The sequence below is a fragment of the Coturnix japonica genome, chromosome 8, assembly GCF_054131305.1.
Source record: "Coturnix japonica strain WE chromosome 8, WE-NBRP24, whole genome shotgun sequence".
Classification (NCBI taxonomy): Eukaryota; Metazoa; Chordata; class Aves; order Galliformes; family Phasianidae; genus Coturnix; species Coturnix japonica.
In genome coordinates this window covers 31,502,260-31,524,824 of record NC_140670.1, presented here as the reverse complement: position 1 = coordinate 31,524,824, position 22,565 = coordinate 31,502,260, and the positions used below count along the sequence as shown (strand labels likewise).

At 41.3% G+C, this 22,565-nt stretch overlaps 2 long non-coding RNA genes across 2 annotated transcripts; one reads left to right on the top strand and one right to left on the bottom strand.

Annotated features, from left to right (window-relative positions):
- Positions 1-1,883: 1,883 nt before the first annotated feature.
- Positions 1,884-14,419, bottom strand: LOC146760024 (uncharacterized). Its single transcript, XR_014948992.1, has 3 exons — positions 14,161-14,419; positions 3,180-3,268; positions 1,884-2,069 (listed from the first exon to the last, which is right to left on the bottom strand). It is a non-coding gene; the product is annotated as an uncharacterized LOC146760024 (long non-coding RNA).
- Positions 6,725-13,137, top strand: LOC107316234 (uncharacterized). Its single transcript, XR_001556247.3, has 4 exons — positions 6,725-6,892; positions 8,563-8,655; positions 11,392-11,520; positions 12,881-13,137. It is a non-coding gene; the product is annotated as an uncharacterized LOC107316234 (long non-coding RNA).
- Positions 14,420-22,565: the final 8,146 nt, after the last annotated feature.

The following is a 22,565-nucleotide window of genomic DNA, read 5'->3' as shown; positions in this document are numbered from 1 at the left end:
TCTAAATGTTTCTTGAACACCTCCAGGGCTGGTGACTCCACCACCCCCTGAACAGCCCGTTCCAGCACCTGACCACTCTTTTAGAGAAGTAGAATTTCTTGAGATCCAACCTGAATCTTCCCTGGCCCAACTTAAGCCCATTCCCTCTTGTCCTACTGCTTGTTAAGTGGGAGAAGAGGCTGACCCACAACCACACCACAACCTCCCTTCAGATTGGACTTTCATGATACTCACAAGCAACTTTACCCTCTTTGTCATAGACTATATTATAGTTTGGGGCACATTTCATATTAAGAAGAAGTCATCAGAAAACTTACAGACGCCTTTTTCCTTCTAATGACAGAATCTCAATCAATTCCTATCCTTACAGTGGCAAACACCACACACAAGGACCAGTTTTGAATCAATATATTAAGAAACTGCTGCCTACACACGAGTGTAACATTCTGGCAAAACATTTCTCCAAAAGAATACTTTGAATAACAGATTTAGAACAGTTCCATGACGACTTTTTTTCTTTGGCAGACATTGGAGTTTTGTTATGCGTCATTTATTTGTTTCATATGTTGTTCAACCTACTGTGCCTTTGGACAGGCAAAGGTCTGGGACTCTGCAGCAACAATTATTGGTTGATCTAAAATATTAACTAATGCACAGGTAAGGAAGAGATGTTGTTGAATCATTTGTCACTTGTCTTTCAACAGTTCTCTTTCTCTGTATCTCTTTGGTTTTAGACCCCTTGAGCATGAGAGCGCTCCTTCCAGCCCATAGAAGAGTAAAGAGTAAAGCACCTTGCAGCACTGGCAGGACAGTGGGTCTACTTTGGGCTTACCTGCTATATTTTCCCATATTGAGGATATTAATTTCAAACTCTCATTAATCCAAAACGCCCTTGACAGAGCAAATAGAAAAACGTAAACAAACCCAATCATTAGCACTACCAAAAAGCCCAAACGTATGACTGGCTGATCATGACATTTAGCTGGCGGTTTTAGAAGTCATCAGTTCCCTGCGATTTCCTGCAGTGACAGGTGTGTAAGGGTAGGATCTTGCTCTGACATGTCTACAACAAAACTTCCTTGGAGTTTAATGATGTGGGAGCCCAGCTAAGGGACCTAGCTATTTTTTTTTATTAGTCAGTATTGACTAGTCATTTTGAAATGTTTGCTTTGAAAAGGACACGCTATTTATTTTTTCTTTCCATTTAAATATCAAAAATAAAAGACCACACTCTAGCTCTAAACAATAATCCATACAATGAATAACCACCCAGCAGCATAACAAGTTTCTTCATTCAAATGAAGAAATATTTTCAGCTCTGGAGATTAAGTAGCCAAGAAGTCAGACCCTTTATCCATCAATCCTGACAAATCCTACCAAGTCATTATAACCTAGGGAGTAAATAAAAATCTTCTAGTATATATATATTTATTTTTTTTTCCCACAAACATTTCGACCACTTACATGAAATGCAGCTATTTCAGGGGTTTATGGGAAGTGTACCTTATTTTCTTTGCACTGGAGGATTTCACTTTGCAGCATCCTCACCTTCACCCCTTAAACACAACTAAATCCCATAAGTGATCCCACGATGATGCTGTTTAGCACAGTACTATTATTTTCAGTGAAGCAGCAAGTGCAGCTACGTGAGCATTTGAAAATCCAGGAGTCTTGCCAGCTTGTAAGAGGAACCCAGAAATAGAGCCTTGAGCTTTTCAGAGAAAAACAAACAAAAACCAACTCCAAAATAATAATAATAATAAAGTGCTTCTTTAAACTACTTTAGAAATTAACCAGTGTTGTCATAATAAAGACTGCCTCGTTTGCACAGATATAAGGATATCCCTTCCTAAGGAATCAAGCCCTTTGCTACTTACTAATATCCTCTCCGACTGCGTTAGCTCGTCTCTGCATCCTAACTGTCTTCCTGCCACCTCCTGGGGAATCTCTCTGCAAGGACCTTCCCATGCGCTTCCCTTCTGGAATCACATCCATCATCCACGTCAGCCCTGGTGGGGTGAGAAAGCTCCCCGGTCCCAACACTCCTACTTGGAGCATCTTGCTGATGGCTGAAAAAAGTAAGGTGGTAGTTAAGCCATTCAAATGCAAAACAGCGTAACTAGCTGTAGCTTTGCAAAGTGCTTCTGCCATTTACTGCAAGAGGTGCTCGGCTGTATTTACAGCACATCACCCCATCATAAGACTGTGAGTTCCCTGGGTGGTGAAAAGTATTCAGCCCTAAGAAGTTCTCAGAGTTTATTTGAAGAATATTTAGTAGCAAGTTTCTTTGTTTGCTATTAGAATGAAATATCTAAAAAATGCTTGATCTGATCTTCTCTGTGAAACACAACCCAATCAATACTTCTAATTCTTTTGGCTTCATGGATTCTCTCCTCTCTTTTCAGTAATTGTGGGTCTTTAGATCTGTGCAGATCGAGTCCAAGCTCAGCACAGAAAAGGAATCTTCCTAATATGGTATTTCCTAAGAATCTGAATGTATTTATAGGAACTCAGTGAGGTCTTTTCAGCCTTGAGAGCTCCTCTGTGGATGATGGTTTCAGTCCAGGTCTGCTGTGTGTCAGCTCTGCTGATCTGAACAGAGCTTCACCAAATTATATGAGCAAAAGGCCTCTCATTCAAACAACAATCCTGACTTAATTGAGGACAAGATAATCACAGTAGAGAAGATGTATTTGCCTGTCAGGATTCCCTTCCTTTCTTTGGGGTCAAAATGTTAAATATTACCTTATCTGAGGCTGGCAGAGCCTGCACTTTCCACAGACTGTTTTAGGGACCACAGTTTTGGTCAGACAATGTGATACTCCTGTTTTCAGGAATTCTTTCCATTTGGATTTCACTCTCATGGCCAAAAGGACAAGGTTTGGTGTATGTATTAAATCTCATTGTAGACAGCTTCTGTTAACAGCCAGCTAAATGAAACTATCCCTGCTGCATCCCTCCACTTGTTTTGACCAACAGCCTTCTATCTTAAGACTTACTCCTATTGTTATCCTTCCAACCTGTTTCTCCCTGTTCTGTGGATCCATCTCTACAGTGCTTTTGCCTCTGCCTGTATCATCTCAGTTTCTGCCTTTGTCCTCCTTTTGTCCTCCATCACCATTTTTCAGTAAATAACACTAAAATAATGGTGCTCTGTATTATTTACCTGCATTTCTTACCAGTCTCTTAATGTTCAGTCTCCGTTTTCGTGCCCACTGCCAAGTGCTTTGGTCATTGTGCCTCTGAGTTGAAGCAGCTCTTCATTTACCTGCATTTACCAGAGAAAGAGGTTTTTATAAATGAAGTTTCCTTCAAAAAATAACCCCACAGGCTTCAAGCATGTGCTCGACGCTCTTCCAGAATGCATACTTGATTCTCCAATATAGAAATGCAGTGGTACCTAAAACTGAAGTGCGACTGTTTCCTATCTAAAGAATTACCAACAGCGCTATCATTAACAGTGCATCGATGCAGAAAATAGCAATAGCTAATTCAATATGGAGAAAAAGTTTGTCGGTGGAAAAAAACAAAGAAAAATATCTTTTATTTACCTGATCCTATAACATCGTTAGCAGTCAAAGGATGGCAAGGAAAGAAAAATCAAGTGCTGAATCATGAAAAGAGTCAGCAGATCAAGGTCTTTCTTCGAAAAAAAAAAAATCTTTAGCAGGAAAAAGAAGAAACAGTGGATATTATTTCCAATTATTTCTCAAATTGGAACAGGGAAAGGAAAATAAAAAACACACACACACACACAAAAAAATCTCTGACTTGGTGCTACTGGAGTTTGTAGCTGGAAGGAAAGTCCTTGCTTATATTGAAGTAAAGTTCTGAAAATAAGCAAAGAACAGATTTATTGATTTTTGGTGAAGTCTGGGTGTAAAAAAGAGAAAGAATAAAGAAGTGCTCTTTGCCCGCTATGTCCAAATGACATCCCCAGTGGCCTTCTTAATGGTGGGGGAGGGGAGGGGGCAGGTGCCTACCCCGGCACATGGACACAACTGCCCTTAGGCTAGGGCTAATGGTATTGGCTGAGCCTGCTGTAAGCCTCTCTTTTCTAATAGCCAACTTTCTCTGTGCGAGAAGACAGACAGATATTGATTGGTCCAAATGCCCTTGAGTTGACAACATCTGAAATGAAAATCCACAAGGCTAGCACAAACTTTCTGCAAGTTCAATTTCTGGAATCTGATTATGAGCCTGGGCTGCGAAACCGTTCATACATATAAAAGCTCTCCTTTTTGTCGCAGGCTTTATACGTGCCATTATCGGGAGGGAAGCAAAGTCGTCAGATTTGCAAGACAAATGGCAGCTTTAAGAGGCAATTTGTGGGTAATAGCGTTCTCGTTAAAAAGAGAGAGGAAACCATCTCCACTGCCATGTTTACCGACAATGGATCTAATTCGCAAAGACACAGGTCAAATTCCCGAGCTCTAAGTAATAATTAGATATAAATATACAAAATAAGCATTCCCTTTTCATCGGCTGCGACAAAGGAAGCTTTCAAAAGTTCCTCAGCGATGACAGAGAAAGCCTTACCCACCTGAGAGAGTTCACCTTCCAGTTACTTCATGCCAAGGTTCAGACTCATGTGGACTATGAGCAAGTCCCGTTTTATTTTCTAATGATTTTGCTGTCCTGAAATAATATACTGAAGATACAGCTTGCAAACACTAAGGATGGGGACCGGAAAATGCTGGAGGAGTTTATTTGTATCTTATTAAACATTCCTTTTTATTCTGCAAATTCCTCCTAAATCAATACATTGACAACTATTGTCTAAAGCTTAAACAAAGCGTTATTAAACTGGAAGCAGTGCTCATGTCTTAGTGGGCTATTTAGAAGCACAAAAGATACAGTCTTAAGAATCAGGCTGATGCCAGGTAAAGTACAGCTGGAATACGCATTAAATTTATTCAGTCATTGATTTGTTATGTTGATCCTCCATGGCTTCGTGTTTCTTTTCTCATTAATCTTAGTTAACCCTCTCAAAACAATGCCAGCGCTGGTGTTTGATGTATCGAAGATCCAACAGGCAGTGATGCTGCTTTCAAGACTACGATTCCTGCCATCAGTAGGGCTAACATCACAGAACCAGAGAATATTTTTTGCTTATTTTTGTGTTAAACTCAAAAAGGAAAGTCTCCCCTCACATGGAGAAACAAAGAGGTTGCCATGGGACAGGACATCCAAATGATCTGGTTATGGAGTACTAATAGATCTGCAAACTTCCTGGTGTCTTCACCAAAAGCCATCTCCAGAAGAAAACCACCATAAAGGAAGGCAGAAAGCTGCAAAGAACGATCTTAATCTCAACATTAAGAGCTCTGCCTGTAAGCTGCCACACTTTGATTTGAAACAACTCTTGCTAAAATATTTCCACATTCTACCTGCAGATCTTTCCTCTCCACCCCAAAGGAGCACTTCTGTAGAGAAGATGAACAAAGAGGAGAAGAAGAGATTGTTTTTGGAGGAACCAACAGCAAACATGCACCAATGTGCAGAGCCTCGGGAGCACAACCACTCTGCAGGAGGTGGCACTCGCCATGAAACCCCATCTTCTTCCAGGGGCCTGATCCAGGCTTAGCCCAACACTCCCGTAGACTTCAAGTTGGACAGGTAGAAACTGAAGTGCTATCATTACTAGCCATTTCTGGAAACCTTTTCTGGTCCCTCTTGTCTAGTACAATATGTTTGCTACCATATGTCACGAGATGTGACCAATAACAGCTGTTCAAACTAAATGGCCTACCTTGCTGCAAAGTCATAGCTGGGTTCATAGTCGTTCCTGAGGATGCAAACAATTCTTTAGCTGCACATCAGCTCTATGGGCTTTTATTTTTTGGTAACAATGCACTGCCAATACAAGAGAAAAATGAAATAATTTCCTAGGCTTCCATTTTGCTGATAATTATTTACAGACAGTAGGAGATCAGGACACAGATGGAGAATGCATGTCCGCATTCACATCCATGGTAGTTGCTCTTAGCATCAAGGGGGAAGTGTTTTAGCCAAGGATGGACTAAGGAGTAAACATTAGTAGCAAATGTGAGTCTTGTTTCTGTAAATCCATCCCTTGAAACTGTTTCTTCCTTCACTACCAGTCTTTCTCATCTTTTGTCTTTTCAAATAGCTGTGATAATATTAAAACCATGCTTCACGGTAAACAGCATTTCTGGGATTTTCCTAAGAGATGTGGCGTTGGATAAGAAAGTGCAATTGAGTTAAAGCAGTAGGAGAGCCCGGAGTCCGTGGGGTTTGTTGTGATCAGTTGACCACTTCCCAGTAGGCATCTCCGCAGTCGCTGAGAATTACTAAACACCATTTCAGGGAATATAGGTAATTCATTCAAGCAAAAAAAAAACCCAAACAAAATAACCCCAGCATAAAATACATTTTAAAAAACCCTACTGGCTTCTGAAAAGTGGAAATCTGTCGAGCTTGCTTTGAATCCTTCCCGGTGTACTCAGCTAAGAGAAAGTCAGATGGACAACATTTCTTCATGTGTGCGTGGATTACTAAATTAGTGTAACTGCGAGTACTGAAACATTTTCTAGATAAAGAAAAGCTGATTTTATTTCCTCCACATATACATAGAACCTATCACTTCTTTCATGCACATATGTCACAGCACTTTAGGGAGTAAATAAGAATTCACTATTTGACACAACAATTCAGAACAGACACTGCAGCTGAAGCACTTCCTCGCTGCCAGATAGAAGTGTGTCAGGTTTGCCCTGCATTGAGCACAGCTCTCTGAGGCCTGGCGGTGATTTTTGCTGGATTGCCAACAAAAAAAACTTCCTAATCCCTGCCACATTTTCTCCTAATTTTTCACGCTGACTTGAAGGGAGCCGATAGGAGCCAGGACAAACAGCTGAGGAGCCCTCAGGTACAGCTAGAGCCATTCTAACTCCCCTTTCTTTTCACTTAAAGAGTCCCTGAACTAACACCAAAAACAAACAAACAAACAAAAACCTCTTAAAATTTTCTCTACGGGACTTCCATAGCCACTACTGCCTCGTAAATGCATTTATATATGTCCATACAGATGCCACATGCTTTCCTAAAATACCGGGGCATGCAAAATGGACTGAGCACTCTCTGCTCTTATTTTACCATTATTGCACTTCTAAGACAATACCGTGCTACCTCTACAAAGAACGATAGGGCAGGCAGGCTGGAGTAGCTGCAGGGGATCCTATGCCTGTTGACTGCCAAAGCTGCTTACTACTTAACAACTGATCAACTGGCCCCCAAGGCAACAGCTTAACAAGCCCCAGTAGAAGTGGACTCAAGATTTCTTCCTCAGCAAAGAAAATGAAACCATTTACCAGGTATGACCAATATCTAGGAATCAAGGCTAGCCACACCAACAGCACTTCAGGTCCTGAGCTCTTTAGGAACAGCAAGGTATTTTCAGTCTGAATTCCTAAAGCCAAGCGTGGATTACTGCTATCACAGCGGGTTGGGGGGCTGCTGTCCGCACTGTGCCCCTGACCCAGGGCCAGGAGGGCAGCTCGGGGCAGCGCTGTGCCTCTGTGTCTCTCAGCAGAGAGACAGAAAGGGGGGAATTGGGCACTGCAATGCAGCCATTCCTCTGGGGTGAGATGTGGCAGCTGTTTACCAGCGCAAAGCAATTCTGTGCAGCAGTTCTGGAGAGGAAATGAAGAATGCTGTACTCGGCTGGAACTACAGGGGGGATTTTAGGAAGGCAGAATTTAATTACCCAAGCTGGATTTTGGCCAGGACACCAGGGCTCACACCTCTGCTCTCACAAACAGTGCCAAAGGGTCTTTAATAGCAACAAACAGTCAAGATTTGGGGGGTAGTGTTTCACCTCAACGACAGTGGCCTCAATAACAGATTCTCCTTCACAGAGTGCTAACAAAACTTTACCCAAAAGTCTTCGGTTGCGCAGTTCTGAAGCAGACATACAGCGAAGGACAACTTTTCATATGAAATTCCTATTTATCTCAGGGCCTTCTAGGAAAAGCAGCCTTCCAACACTTCTTTAGGGCCACTGCAGGAAATGAAAGCAGTATTTGCCACTTTCAGGCAGGGTAGGCCTCAGAGACTGGCACCTAATATATCCAGATTAGCTGCATCAGCCTTATAATCTACCCATAGCCCAACACATTTCCTATAGCACCTACACCCCGGCTCTTCCACCCCTCAAGTCATCAACATTCATCTTATGAGAATTTTTTTGGGAATGTTTCAAAAGGGAATGTGAAGGTGGATGAGGGTTGGTATTTCTCAATTTATTTCTTTTTATAGTTTTAATCCTGCAACCGTCAGGAGAGGTGTGAAGGAAACCTGCAAGGACAAACTGCATTTGCAAATTGGAGTGATCTGTTGACAGCCCTCCATCCTGCACACAGATTTATTAGCATATGTTACTAAGTACTTTCAGTGCAGTGTTACTGCATGACTAAGCAAGAGTCCTCCACTTCAGATCTGCTCTGTTTTCAACCATTTCTTACTTAGCCCTGCTCTCCAAATCAAGCCTGCAGCTTTTATAATGCAGTTTGATTCATTCTTCCTGCTCTTCATTTCTAGATCATTATTCACCGTCTCCCTTTATGAAGTGAACTAAAGAACTTGACAATAACGAGTCTGCAGACTGCCGAGATGTCTGTATTAAGTTAACCAGTAAGTGTCACATCATTTCTCTCTATTTTCTACTTCTAACAAACCTCTCTGCGCTAAGATAGGAGCAAGAGCTGGTTTCCATTCTGTGCTTCCACGCTGCTTTCTACAGAAATACTCATAAACATTTTTGTGAAAATCAAATCATTACTAACAGTGTTTATAATGAACAAGATACCAATCCTGCAAGCCCAGAAAGCGCCCAGACACTCTTCCATTCATAAAGCCTTCTTTGAAATAGCGAGGTTTTGAAATTCTGGCTAAGTTAAAAATGCCTGTGATGACTTCTGTGATGTTCAGAGTCCTCCAGAAGGGAAAACCACATAGTTTGGGGGCTCTACGCTCTTGGGAAGTGCTGTGCCATGTTTCAGAGGCAGCTTTTGTTGTTCAACAAGCTTCAGCTTTTCTTACATGCGTTCAAACTTACATATCCCAATCAAGTTTGCAAGTAAACCCTATCCCAACACTGAACCTGCAGGGAGATATAAGGATCTTTAAGATCCCTCTGAGTAGGATCTAATAAGCATAAATAGAGCTTTAAAAGCAAAAAACTTGTTTCTGATAATACTTAGTATCACATGAGAAAATGGATGATGTGCTACATACACATGATCTTGGTGAAAACAAAAAATTCGTACTCAACAGAAGCATAAATGAAATCTTTACATTCTAGGCATGACTGCACAGTGATGCTGCACCACCATGTGAAATGTGAGCTGCACGTCTGCCTGCACCAAGAGGATTTCAATATCACAAGTTTTAATGATTTCTATTGCCTCATTGTAGAATCCTCTAAAAGAAAACACAGGACTGGATCAATGTAGTCATTGACCGACTCTGTGTATGTATAACTGATGCACATTAATATGGTCTGTATTCAACTGGAGTGTTCTTCAGAATTGAGACTAGAAGTATAACAATGCAACATTCACCTTAACCTGAGCAACAGCTGAATTGACTTTTCCAGCTCTGTTTTCAGTAAAAACTGCTGACTCCATTGCAAGGCAGAGTTGCAAGCCCCCAAGCACCCGCCCCATAAAATGTAGTGAATCTTTGGGTGAATTAACCCCGCTAAACAAACCTTCATAGAATGCATCTGCACCATTTAAAAGTACTTTGCACTTCTAAAGCACCTCTGCAGAGCATACTGATCTATAGGTGCTTCATATAAACTTTTAAACCTCACAGGAGATGGTATGAGATAAGAATCAATATTCACAGTTTATAGACAAGCAAGCAGATTAAACGACATACCAAAGGCTACAGATTTTTCTACCACGTGGCCATAAACTGCAATGCTATTCCATTGCTGGAATACATACAGGATAGCCTCCTAAGCTATAAAACCCATCCTCCTCTCAGGCAACGTGAACCTGCCTGTAGCATGTAACTACTCTCCAACTTTCCAGCCTGCTTCTTTTCATCTGTTTGTTTTACTGACCCTCTGCCTCACCTCTGTAACATGGAAACCCAGACAGACCATCAAGTCCTGCTTTCTGACATGGCAGAGCATGGGGATTAGAGAATAACAGTTGAGCCTGTAAAAGTAAATTACACATACTGTACACGCCATAGTGCATTTTATGTGCTGCAGAAGAGATCTTGTCAGTGCAGCTGAGGGCTGAACAGGGTCCTAGGTGTTATGCTGTTTATTTCGATGGGAAGGTGACCAGACAGAGGAAATCCCCATGACCAATAAAATTAACACCACAGTTCACTGGCACCCAGAGGGCAGAGCAAGCCTGGGGGATGGATACCTGGCAATACATGCTCCATTAAGCCAAGATAACTACTCAGAGTAAACAAATACAGAATCTCAAACACAACCATGAATAGAAGTGAACTGCTAAGAAGTGAACTGCTAAGTATCTTCCTGAGCGCTCCTCTTGAAGCTAGATTCCTTCATTGTTTGGTCCATTTTTATTTTCTTTGGCACAGAAAAACAAGCAAAAGCTACTTCTGTGCCAGGGGAGTATTTGTAAAGAGCAATAGGAGTAAATCTACAGAGAATGTTTAACCTTTGAACATCTGGAATACAGAAAATAGGAGTGCAAACTGGGCTTCCATGTCATTGAGGCACAGCTTTGGAAGTTAGTTTGGTATGTTTCAATAGCAAACCTTCCTTCCCAATGGGTGGAGGGAGGAAATAGACAGGGTGATGCAAAATGCCGTTACCTGTGGTACAGCTACTAACAAAGGTACTGCTGAATGTAGTCTTTGGTATATTCCTTCTATATTGATCGATGATGTCTTTTAACAAATAATTAATAAGTACGTGCATCAAACTAATGTGAAGCCTTGAATATGAAAAATCTGCACTTTTATTTTTTTGCTTGCTTCTCCTTTATTGAAACTAATAATTCTAGTGTTACCTTTGGAAACCAGATCAATCATGGGAGTCATTTCTGCCATATTGGGTCATTCAGGAATTTAAAGCAGAGATCATTGCTTTTTGGTGCCATGCCACACGAGATCTACCAGGTTTAAACAAATACATAGATAATAGTGGCATCTACAAGCCTGAAACAGAACTAAGAAATATGCATTTAAGATTCGATGTCTAGCTATTTATATGTATGTTTGTGCTTTTGCCTCTGTGTCTTCCTTCAGGATGAAATACTCGCTAGGTTGTCTAGACTGATACCTTGAAACTTTTTGAAGGTTTTAATTCTAGCCACCCAAATGGAGTTCACAAATATTTTCATGTCTAAGGAGTATCCACAATTTTTTCTTTTCCAGTGAAAGAATTTCGCTTAACATCATGGGTCAATCAAGTGTTTTAGTCTCAGGAGAAAGTGGAAGAAATCACTTGAAAATGGCTGGAAAAAATCTTAGTTCCAGAAGGAGTTTTGAAAAGGTGGACTCAAGGTCAGCAAAGTGCTAAATGCTGTTCCCGACTCTTGCCAATCCCTTGGTGCTCCCGTTCATACAGCAAGTTGATTAGAACAAGCAGAGCCGGCTGCCTTAAAGATGCCCTATAATTGGCCACAGTGCATCTGTTAGACTCGTAAAAATAAGGTATATCTTATGGAAAAGGAAGGCATATGTCTTCATGTTTAAGAAGAGGAAGAGCATACGGCCTTGTGTATTAAAAGACATAAATATACAAGCTGTGATTCAAGATTCATAAATATGTGGGGGTTTTTTTGATCCCTCTCAGTTTCCTTTAAATATCTGGAAAATGATGCAACTTATTTGCCTTGTCAAAGTAAATAGAGTCTTTTCTATGACAAATCTATTGTTCCAAAGAGAATTTAATTGTAGAACAGAAACATTTCTGAGTTTTGTTAATCTTATTCTGTTAAGTACGTATGCATAAAGTACAATGATCACATTAATGACTGTCATAGCATTTTGGAGGTGACTCTCCTATCCAGAAAGCAAATACTGCTATTGACCTGAATCCCAATAACTGACATTATTATGTGCCAACCAGTCATTTTTATATTAAGAATTAGCTAGTACATGCAGAATTGATTATAAAAGCCAAATGCTCTTGGGATCCCCTATGCTGAAAATAAACTCAACAAGCTCCCAGGAAAGCTAAACAAACTGCACAATGTATTTGTTACCCTTTGATAACGTTGTCTGAGTTTCACCAGGAACTTATTTTGCCTCAAACAGAAGAAAACCAACAATCTAACGCTCACCCCTTTAGCAGCACTAAAGATCACTGAAACTGCAAATGATTGGGCAATAACTCTGTTCCAAATGTACCTGTGCCAAATTTATTTTTCCATGCTCAATTGGAGCTTCTGTATTTCTATAGATTTTCCATCTAACGAGATTTTAAAAACCACCAAGTTACCTGTAAGCTTTTTAGTTTCTATGGATTTCTTCTGAAGAAGCATGAATTACTGCACTGGAATTCCATGACTGCTCATGCAGAAGGCCAGACTGGGTGACCACAATAGTAGGTCTTAAAATCTGTGAGTCAATTAATACATGAATCTGGTACAGCGTAGAAGCTTGTTTTCATAGATTCACTTGAGATTAAATGTAAATGCTAAATCCTTAATTATTTTAACATCTGATATCTGTCAAGCAAATTACCTCAAAATCAAACCACGACTTTCCATCCTGGTGAAAACATTTAATTACACTAATTGCTAGTAAAATTACACTAACTACTAGTTCAGTGTGGTCTGAAATGCCTTTGGTTAGCGTTAAATACTGACACGTCTACTGATCATCCCTCTGGGCTCCAGCACTCAGTAATGTTTTGCAGTTCTACCAAGGAAAATGCCAACTCATTCACCTGCAACAGAGGTACTACCACCACCAACCTGCGCCTTGTGATCCCAGAAGCATCTCCAAAGAGCTGAAGAGTAATGAACGTGAACATTAAGCATGCAAGAATGCAAGGACCTTTCAGAAGAGCTACCACAGAGTTTAGTTTTAAAAGCTTAAGAAGTTCCCTAAAACGCCCTCAAAAGAAAAACTCTAAATCAATAAAACAGCTGTCAGTGACAATATACCTACAAAGCCTGTGGTTACATTCAAATAAAAGGAAGCAATGCTTCAACACATCACCAACAGAAGGTATTCTGATCAGTGATAAATCCACCTTTCTGCTGATCACCTGACAGGTTTTCGGTACCATGACTCACAAGGAGGTGTTAGGACCAAGAGAACCCCATTTTCTTTAGGTGTCCATTTTCTTATGGCTAGGGTTAGAGTTAATGTTATGGTTAGGCACCAATACTCCTTCAATCTGTTTTCCTAACTGCATCCAATAATTTCTTTAGAAAAATTCTTCTGCAGTGCAAAGAATTTTTTTGGATGTGGTCTCACAGCAAAGTGATCCAAGAAACAGAAGATTGTAATTGTCTGCAAGGATGCAGCGTTGTTCTAAAAAAAGCCATTGCAAACATCAGTGTTAAGTTTCACTTCCAGTTATTAAGGTGAGAGTGATCACAATAAGTTGAGGTAGCATTATGTTGTTCCCATTTGGTTGTGTTCTACATTTTCATCGTGACAGTAAAAACAGTCCTCTGGAATTGTTCTAACTCTGCGTATCTGGGAGTAGTAAGGTGAAAAACAGCAGAAAAAAACCCAACATTCAGCCTCACAATGTGTTACTGAACACTGTGATAAAAACTGGCTCTTACTTCAACAAGTTCACATATTTAAGAATCACACATTCTGCATGCATAACTCATTCTTACACTCTGAGTCTCACTTATGCAGGAAGGCAGCCTGCTAAAGCCCTCTTTTGAACGTACATTGGGATAAAAACAAGTATCTTTGCTTTAACAAGAAGAATTCAACAGTCCCTGGTCCTGCTCAGTCTATTACTACCTGAGTTGCTGTCTCCAGCTAAGGTGAGTAAGATACAGAGATAATTAATTGATACCTGTTCAGAACTGTCTGTGCAAAGAATCTTAAATGTGATTTCACCAAAAGAAAAGAAAGAAAAAAAGTGCATTGTGTTTATCTAAAAATCAGTATGACATGGCTTAGTTAGAATTTAGAAGGGGAGAGCTCAGGCTGCAGATGTAGCCTTACCTGGAGAACTTCTCCCTGCAGAGATTTCAGCAGAAAAACATGCTGGTAGAAAGGTGTAGTCAAATGCAAAGCGTTCTTCAGGCTGGTAGTTCTGATCTCCTCTAATCTCCCCCTCTTGATTAACAGTAAAGGCTTCTGCAAAGGACAATTGACACGGTGCAATAGGTCATTTTCCGGTCCCAACCTTGACAGAGTAATCAGATACATGGCATGCTTAATAGAGGTCAGTTAATGCAAAGATTAAAATTAACTAGAAGTCAATAAGGGAATAATAAAGGGAAATGATCATCCTGTTGCTCCTACTTTGAAAGAGTAAACCTTACATTGCAGGCCAGTAGTAAAAAATGTAGTCACAAGTGATCCGATAGGCCTTCATAAGCCCTCCAGCAAACAATTTAATGATTTCAGGTACCTTTTAAACTAAGTGGCCAATCACTGTTAAATCCTTTGGTATTCGTTGTAATAACATTGATCATGATGAACTCTTTTGGTATTAATGTGGATGTAATATATACCTTTTTAATTATAGAACAAGAAAATCCAATTACCCCTTTGCCTCATCGAAGTTCTTTGCTAGCTGTGACTATTTAAACATACATTATGAAACATTCAAACGGAGAGATTTTTGTGCAAAGCAAGGGCTAGATCCTGCTGGTTACTAATCATGGGCATTTCAGTGCCAAGCACCCCAAAAGGTGCATGGTCCTTGACAGCATCAGGCCTCCATAGCACATGGGAGGATGGAGATAGTAAGGAGCAGCTGCAGGGAGATCCTGATTGAAAGGGCAGAAAGCATTTGTTTATGTAATGGGATGGAAGCTGTTCTGAATAGTTAACACAGCTGGTTAGGATACAATTTGTTCTGCAGGAAAGGATGCTCAGGGACATGATTTAGAAGTGGGTTGTTGGGGTAGCATGGTTGGGTTGCGGTTAGACTCGATGATCTTGAAGTTATTCTCCAACCTGTGCAATTCTGTGACTCTGATTCTAGTCTATGATGTACTGGGCGTATTGGTGTTGTTTTACTCCATGCGCCATGGGCAGAACGCTCCATGTTTTTGAGCTGGCCACAGGAAATGATCTGTGTTCCAGCCCAGGTCAGTGGGAAGCAGCAGCTCACATCTTGAATGACACTAACCCAATACACAGCCCAGCAGCCCACGTGAACTCATCCATCTTCCTGGACAGAGATCTGCTCAGCCACCTACCTTGCTGTGTGGGCAGGGACTGCTTACATGTGTAAGACCTCCAGGACTCTCCACTCAATCAATAACCAGAAAGAAATATCCAGAGAAAAACATAGATATCCCTTCCCAAGAGGACAAGTGCTGTGTTGTTATTCAGTTCCTACTTTTGGGGAAACTGACAAGCTGAGCACAGAGTTCAAAATGGAACTGTTGGGAAACAGGAGCAAAATATATAGAACTCTGGAATTAAATAACTCCTTTTTCAGTTGATACTCTACTGTAAATTAAGCTAGCTTCAGAAATATATAATTACACCGTGTATTACTCAAGTTCCCAAGTTCACAGTGGGAATCAACCCTTTTGAAGCATAAGATCACTCCATGTCTAATGATTACCCTTCATTAGCTGATTAAACAAGCACAGGGGTTTGTTGAAATACATTCAGAATTGTCCCTTCCTAACAACTGGCCAATCAAAACTCAACTTTGAGAATTCATATTCTAATGCTTTGTGACCAACCGATTATTTCAGTCCCATAGAAGCAATATTTACCAGATCAGGTCCAATAGAACTTTTTGCTTCGTGGAGTCCCTAGGGCAGAGTAAGAAATATTGGAGGAATCTGCAATGGAAACCAGCAGTTTGGTATTTTCTCTTTGTTCAGTTCAAACCCAATCCAAAATCAAGCAAACAAGAAAATATCATGGCTGCAGTAGATTAATCTAATGAATATGACAGAACTGCCTCCAAAATGGCAAGTTGTGATGGAGGAGGCAGTAGGTAGGTACTCTGTCTGGCTGGGGATCAAGTGAGTTGCATGCTATGACATAAAAGTACCTGAATATATACAATGCATACCTTAACATACCTAAACAATATATGATTTTACAGCAAAAAGACTTTTAATCGTGTCTGACTGTAATTTGCAACTTATCATTGAACATTTATGAGCTTCTTTGCAGCTAGAACCCACTAATCCCGAAAGCGGCATTCAATACCAGATTTTCACAATGCTTTAGTGCTACATGAGGCAGTATAGGATTAATAAAGATATTTTCAACTTAGAAAGCCTCGCTCCTTCTTTAAAAATTACATTCTATATTCTTTTCCTAAAGATTATTTGAATAAAGCCTCATTACTCACAGTCCAAAGAAGTTCATTAGGAGGAGATCACTTTGGAAAGCATTCAACTAACTAGCCTTTCTTCTCAGCAGTGAATTACATTAGCTACTTCCTAGTTATTTAAATCTTGAAATAAAAGATGTAAACGCTACAGTGACATCTTAAGATCATTGGTAAGGCAGGTCTTGCATGCACAAAAATGCCCAGCTGGTCTGGAGATAAAACAGATTGATAATTAGTTGCAAAATGTAACATTTCATCAGGAATATTTTGAGTAATCCAATTTATCTTTGTCAGATATGCGGCTTTTTCTTTTTTTTTTCTTTTTTTTCTTTCTCTTTTTTCCTTCGGAGACTCTTTGTTCTTTAACATAATATTATAATTCCAGCCTCCTAATTAAAGCGCCGGTTGGCCGGCCCTGCCTTGGTGCCCTGCCGTGGATGGCAGGCTGGCGGCACGGTGTGCAGGGAAGGTGCATGCCCTGAGCCACACGCACCCGCTGCCTCCACCACCCCGCGGAGCCAGAGCCGGTGTGATACCAGGAGATCAAAGCTGGCTGGGTGGCAGGGAGGAGGCCTGGCTCTGCGGCTGGGCTGCACGAGCAGGGCTGGTGTGCAGCAGCTGGGACTGCTGCTTCTTTGCGCTCTCAAAGCCTGGCTATATGGGATCCTTCTGCCACGGGTTTTCTAATTAACTGATGGAAATGCTCTGTCCCTCCCGGCTGCCTGCAGCAATGATGGGGTCCTGTGGGATGTGCCCCAGCAGGGATGTCCCCCTCCAATGGGTGAGGGCTGCCTGGGTCTGCCAATGCCCTCTCCATGTTGCCCGCTGGTCTCACTGCCCCAACCTTTAGCCCCAGCGCAGCAAAGGGTGTTCCCAGAGCAAACACTGCTCTTTGATGCACTGTAGATGCTGCAAAGACATGGCAAGAATCCCGCAGGGGTTCTTGCAGAGCCACCAAGTGCCTGTTGGGAAGCCCTGCCCAGCTCATTTCTCAGCCATGAACAGTGAGTGGCAGAGAACAGCTTGCAAATGCCAGGATGCATTTTCAGCCACATTTTAGCAAAGCTGTTCTCTCAGAAGCAATCCAACAACCAAATATCTCACCCGCTACAAACAAGGCTGAAAGGTTTTCAATTGGCTCTTACAAGCAGCACAAGATTTCCTTCCATGAGTGCCCGTGTAACGCACAATGCTTGTGATCTGCAACAAGAACTCATACCTATCTCGTGTTCTTGGCTATTCCTTGTACAATTCTTGAAACAAACTCTTTTTCACAGACAAGATTTTGACTTTCCTAATTTCAACTCATATTTATGAAAATAAAATTAATCTGGGGACCTAGATTAAAGTTTCTTGCTCATCCTTTCCCAAACTACCTTCAAGAAGCAATGGAAGTCATGTAGCCTTATCAAGCTGCACCTCTGATATGATAATGATAGCTGTACCGCCCAGAAAGTAGGTCACAGTAATTCTTCATAGCAGTTTTTGTAACCTACTCAGGGACTACAAGGCCAGCTATTTTAAAGATAATTCTGAATTTCTTTAATAAGATTTTATTGGATTCAGATAATTGATCCGATTATTGAAACCTGGGGAAAGTGCTATTGACCTGAATATATAAATCAGTAGTTCTATTTCTTAAATGAATGTAGGTCATTAAAAACTTATTGCCTCTGCTTAGTGTTAGGAAAGATGCCCACTGCAGACCCAACAAAGGGGCACAGGTCTCACTCCCAGACAAGTCTCACAGCCCATCCTGTGTCTGCCCGCAGCCTCCCAGTCACACGGGCAGCTCCTTCCACTCAATCCCACCATGGACTGGGGGACTCAATGCCTGAACCTGAAGCTCATTACAACTGGTTTCATTTATGACAGTGAGCATTGTGGATTTTGCTTTCTTTAAATCTTTTTTTATAGTTTTGGTAGGCGATACCAGATGTCCAAGCCTCCACAGCTCCTTGTCATCTCATTTCCAGCACAGCATCTAATTCTGGCAATTCGATGCTAGAAAAACCCTCTTTCTTTTCCACCTTGCTCTTTGCTTACTTTCTGTACTCTTATCTATGAGATTTTTCTTGGTCATTTTTGAAATATTTGTTTCCGCAGAATCTAGCCCTATCGTCCTTCCACTTGCATGATGCTCTGTGGCCTTGAACACACACAGACAAAGGCTTTGCCTAGGCATTGTGGAAGGAAAAAATCCCATTTCTCCACTTCTTGCAGTTTATCAAGCCTCGATGTGGAATGACCGGGTGCTCTGATTGCCAGAGTACGCCCTGCTGGCCAGGCCATTGCTCCTTGCTTTAATGCAGTGCACTTGATTAGATCTCACACACCAGATACAGCACTGATGGCCATGATAGAAATACACACGGAGACAGAAAGCTGGAACATCCTCATTCCCACTGGTCATATATAACGTTACTGAAATTATTTGTACAGCGTGCCAGGGACATGCCTCTATCATCCTGGATCAGTTCCTGATGACTGACCTTCTGCAGGAGAAGTGGACTGCATTCATGAGGAGTCAGAAAAAAGACACTTGGTTTTTTTTTCCAACTATAATCAGCTGTATAGTTGTAGAAACAAAACTTTCTTTAACCTTAATAACCCCACATTTAATTTGGCTATGCAGAGTAACTTTTTTTGTTCAACTTGGATTTTGCTTTTTATGTAATCTTTTCCTCTCTTGCAAACTCCAGGCACCACTTCTGCTGCTCTAAGTGTTTTCTCTTCTGTCCTGAAGCAAAAGCCTATCTCCAAACACTGCCACGTCAGCTCCAAGCCTATGGCAATGCACATCATTGGTCTATGTTCTCAATACGGTGCTAAGGCCTCCTCCATTCCTGGTGACCGGCTTTACTCAAGAATAACCCTAAAGACCACTTGGGAAGAGTGACCATTCTGAACTCACAGCCCTTCTTCTATTCCTCAATAACCAATCTGTTCAACAGTGCTTTGCTGTGATTTCCCCTTTGTTGCCACTGTTTATTTTGTTGTGGAATTACATGCTCTAATTGCGTAAATAAACAGTCAGAAAACCAACCCAAACCGCTGGGCATCCTGAGGGCTTTCCCTTCCCTGCAGACTCACTGCCCATTTCCAGGTTCCCACTATCTTTGCTTTTCTCCTTTTGTTCCTTCTTGTACAGCCTAGAGGGGAAAATTTGTCACCGAGTGTGAGGAACGCTCCAGCTCCTGAGAAAACCATAAACAGGCTGCAGTCCCTCATGAAAGGGAGGAAAACAAATGTGTGAAAGGCAAAATCCAACATCTTTAATTTATTTTTCATTGGAAAGCTGATTGCACTCATCCTCAGAATCATCAAAAATGCCTCAAAGTGTTGCAAAGCACACAGGTGCTCAGGCCAACCCCTAGGACTCACAGGCAGGATCATCAGCTGCATTCAGTGCCAACGGAGATGATGACGCTATCTGCTCCATTCCCAGTGAAGCCCCAGGTAAGGGTGCAGGTCCCCATCCCAAAGGTAGGGAGCAACACACTAACACAGCCCATGTCAGGTAAGATGTGAGAAAAACAACTTCCCACAGGGTCACATTTTTTCTTAAAGCCTTTCAGAAGACAAACAAACAAAAAAGACTTTGGAAGAGCCCTGTAGCATTCAATAAATGCAACTACTTAACGCATCTAAATAAAAGTATGAATAATTCCTATAGACATTGCTTTAAAAACAAACAAGCAAAAAAAATAACCAACAAAAAAACCAAAAAATAACCAACAAAAAACCACTAAATGATAATCTTACCTGGGATTCGTATTAAGAAGTAATAATAATAATAATAATAAAAAAACAACCTGAAAAAAAACCACCAAATTTCTACTGTAAGATAAAACCCTCGATTAAATTTTACAGTCTGGAGTAACAGCACTGCATAAGGGTTGTTATTTTCTATTAACAATCTTCTTTTTCTTTAGGGCTCTCGCTAGCTCAGCAGGGTTTTTCTCAGACCTGATTTAAGACAGCCAGAGCTCAGCCCGAGCCAGAGAGGCAGATCTCCTGAAAGCCAAGGGAAACACCAGGTCAGAGCAGGAGCACCGGCACGGCACGGACGATCGTTTTCCCTTTCCCTATTCCCAGTCGGACAGCACAAGGACACACAGAATCTGGCCCTGGCTGTGGCAGCTCCCAAAGGAAAAAGCAGTACGCCCAACATTAGATCAACTTAGAAAATGCAATAAAATGCTGGTAGCATCTTCTGCAAATAGTGGAGTCCAAATAGGGGACTGTATAGGAAAAAAATAAATGAATACCCAAATGGGAAGATAGATGGGAAAAAACAAGAGTGAGGAATTGCAGAGGATGGCTGAGATGGTGAGGAAGGAGGAGGCAGCAAACATGCAGCCCCTGCCTGCTGCTCCATGGTCATGTCCCAGGGCTTGGTGCCCATTCTACGCCTTCAAGCTCCTGAATGTGAACAAAGACTTCTTGGGTAAATTTCTGTGTTAATTTGCACAGTTTGGTGGTAAAAACACGTTAACAGCATTCTGTATGCCAATCTCAGGCATATTCAGCACAAAAATTAGTTTCTTGTCTGCTTTTGTCTATATATTATTTGGCTGTAGGTTTCTTAGATATTTACAAATATCTGATTCTGAAACATGGGTTTTCCTTTCTTTTTGTCTGTCCTTTCTAGTGAAATAATTGCAAGTATAGTTAAGTGTGTGTGTAATCAATATCCTCCTGCTGAGTTATGGGGAAAGGCGATAGCATGAAGACAGTCCCTCTCCGAAACAAATCACTGACACTCACTATTAATCATTTCTGAAGGCGAACTGTGTTGTTGTTTTTTTACCAAACCCAATACAAGCAAGGAATGTGATTTTTGTACACACCATCATCAGGTGATCATTTGAGAGAGCTGCAGATTCTCTGCGTGTAACACAATCTCTCATCACAGGTTTATGCTGGACGGGCCACAATGTTTTATGCAAACTGTAAATGGTATATAGCTCAGCTGCATGTAGAGATGTATCAGTGAGCTTGAAGATCAGCAAAGTCAGCGCATGAGTGGAGGAAAATACTGCATTCTCGTCAGATAGAAGCCATCATCTTTCCACAGGCTGAGTAAACATGCTATTTCCAATCTGAAAACCACCATTTCAGCAGGAGCGCAAATAACAAGGTGCTGCTAAAAAGGTGTCTGCAGTATTGGGATGTCTCAGCATCCCTTTCAAAGTCCTTTTTCTCCCTGTTCAAGAAACAAAAGAAAACACTGCTTTTGCCCAGTAGAGGTGACGTATAGATTGTAACACATATTAAACTTGCAATCTTGCATTAATCATAAGCCACAAGTAAGATAAAGCCAGGGTAAAAATGAAAAAGTAATAAGGAAAGGAATACCTGAACTGAAGAACCCTTTCTCTCCAGCAACTCGGTCAGCAACTGACTGTCATCAGGGGATAAATCAATTTGCAGCAGCTGTGGATCACTGTTTAAGTGTGAGCCCTGAATAGCTTAAGTGGAGAAGTGTGTTAAAAGTTGAAGGCACAGTCACCTGCAGTTCACATTATACTTACAGGCATCTTGTGTGAGTGTGGTACTCGCATGTGGTCTTCAGAAAGGTTCAGTCCTGCAGTCACGGCACGCTCATCTCTGCTGAGCTGTGAAGACCCCAGATATTGCTGTTAATTTATTTGCAGAACTTTCTCAAACGAGAAGAGAAAAAAAGACGATGCTGAGAGGACTGTGGAACAGATTTAGAAGTGAAATTGTAACTTTCAAGCAGAACTGGTCCTGTTTTGTCCTTTGAAGACAGGGCAGGAGGTGGGAGGGCTGTTGGTGTGGGGCCAGTTCAAGTCAGACAGGCAGACAGACAGCATTGGGAAAGATCCAGGTGATCCTGCGAAGACCCTAGGAAACACCTCCCTCAGTCCAAGAAGCTCATGGACAGTGAGATTTTACACCCATAGCTTATCTAAGGCAAGTATTGTTAGCCAGGTCTCTAATTGCTCACTTCTAAACCCCTTACCCACCAAACTTCAGGACATCTTGTGGCAGCACATCCCACATCCAACCTAAAGAATCATTCTCCTTTCATCAGCCTGAGACATGGTCCCTGTCACCTCCTTTGGCC